This window comes from Cucurbita pepo, unplaced genomic scaffold (assembly GCF_002806865.2).
Source record: "Cucurbita pepo subsp. pepo cultivar mu-cu-16 unplaced genomic scaffold, ASM280686v2 Cp4.1_scaffold000222, whole genome shotgun sequence".
In the NCBI taxonomy this organism is placed as follows: Eukaryota; Viridiplantae; Streptophyta; class Magnoliopsida; order Cucurbitales; family Cucurbitaceae; genus Cucurbita; species Cucurbita pepo.
Genome location: NW_019646479.1, coordinates 81,631 through 83,971, shown reverse-complemented (window position 1 = coordinate 83,971; position 2,341 = coordinate 81,631).

The following is a 2,341-nucleotide window of genomic DNA, read 5'->3' as shown; positions in this document are numbered from 1 at the left end:
TTGATTGCCATAGTACTTCAAACTAACCGATAACCTTAATTAAAAGAAGACAGCTCTATCCATTTTAATTTCTCTGTCTTTTGAGTTTCTTTTGTTGTACTTTTCGAAATATATATGATGGTTAAATGTTTGAAGGAAGTCTTGTGTCCTGAACAATGTAACGTTTTTAGTACCTGCTATAAAATAAAATGATTTTGCTCTTGTTTTTTGGTTTTAGATTTGAATTCTGAATAAGACAATGTAAGGGTAAGGACTATTATTAAAAAAACTAGTTACTTACAAAACAAAACAAAACAAAATCTTTAACCATAAAAAATATCTAACTCCCCTCTCTATTGGTAACCCTAAACAAATCATTTACCATTAGAAATTTTCGAGACAAAATTGATAAGTCAGATCGAATGTCCTAACTATATTCGTTGGATATCGCACGGATCCATCAATATTGTGAAAGAAGAATTGACATTAGAGGGANAGTGAGGTATTCACTTGTAACACTTGGTTTATTAGTGATTGCTCTCCATTTTGGATATCCATTCCTAACAAGTGGTATCGAGATTTGAAAGAGTTTTAGGTGTCACATCGTATTTGTTGAGTGACACATTGGTGAGAGTCTTTGTAGTGTGATAGTGAGGTATTCACTTGTAACACTTGAGTTTTTTAGTGATTGGTCCGTGGATGTAGGGGAACTTCTTCTCTTCGAACCACATAAATATCTTGGTGTCTCTTTGTAATTCCGTTCATTGGTGTTGTGAGTACATTAGTTCAGCTTCCGGCGCACAACAAGATTCATATTTAACTTTCTAGGTTTAGGTTAGAATAAGCTGTTATGTATAGGTTTAGGTTAGAATAAGCTGTTATGCATTTCATTGTTTTAAATTATTTTGTATTGCTTTTATTTTCTCTCAATTTCAGTATTTCGTATTTAAACACCTAATACCATGGTTGTGTTTTCCAGACAAGAAGTTTTAAGCATTTTTCAAAGTTTATGTTATAAATGATGTTCATGAAAGAGTTATATTTTCGCATTATAGATGAGATGAGACGTTAGTAGCGACCCTGAGTATGTGAAAATTTAGGGTCGTTACTTTGTTCTTTTGTTGAACATGAACACACACAACACATCCAAAAATTCTGAAATGTGAAACTGAGGGCTTATATCCGCTCCAAGCTTCTTCTGGAGCCGTATGCTTCACGACTAGAATGAGACTTCTATTGATAATATGAACCGTCCAGTTTTCTGCTTTCTCNTTTTTTTTTTTTTTTTTTTTTTTTTTGTCGGCATGCATCTCTAACCATATTCATAATTATCGTGTTTTTTCTTTCTGCCACATCGTTTTCTTTCGAAGTATAAGCCGTTGTCAGCTACTGAATTCTTTGAATGTGAATTCACCACCTCGATCTGTTCTCAAGCCCTTCAAGTATATACCAATTTCTTTTTCAACCNAAAAATATTTCATCGAGTTTGAAATTTCTTCCTACCCTCCACCTATGAAATTTTTCTAACACTGAAATCAATGTATACTCANGAAACTCCAAGTTTTTCGACTAAAATCATTGATAAAACTGATAAAATACCTCTTGTTGCTATTGGAGATGGGCGTGATCAGTCCGAATATGTCAGCATGTATAACNGAGAGATATTGCAACACAACCATTAATGAACAACTTAGCGAAATAATAAACAACGTTTAGTTATCAATTACTTTTTGATTTNATGCTCTCCATGTGCTTTCTTTAGGAAACGAATCTCTTTGTTGTTTTCCTATCAAACGGNTTCTGTTGGTTCCATCCCAACTTGATTTCTATTCTTCAATTTGATTTATATCCTTCTCAATCTCGTGCATCTTGTTGTTCTTAGATGTCTTCTCTAATCTTCTATCATTTATAATTTGGTAAACGTCCTTCATTTTCTAGAGGATAATCTTTAACCATTCTTACCAAAAAAAAAAAAAAAAAAAAAAAAAAAAAAAAAAAAAAAAAAAAAAAAAAAAAAAAAAAAAATCTCCACTACAAGCTGAGCCTCCACCACCAGTACAGCCTCCATCACAAGTAGAACCTCCACTCCAGCCTACCCTACCACTCCAAGTCGCACCTGAAGCTGCACCCCCAGTGGGTGGAGTAGATGTTAATACTAGGTTAATGTGTGACTCCATCCAAGCCCTAATTCAAACCTTGGTAACCAATCAGCAAGCCATTCTACAACAGGCCCAGGAACAAGCCCAAGCACAGGCCCGCAAGCCATTCTACAACAGGCTCAGGAACAAGCCCAAGCACAGGCCCAGGCACAGGCGTTGGCACTGGCACAGGTACAGGCACAGGTACAGGCACAGGCACAGGC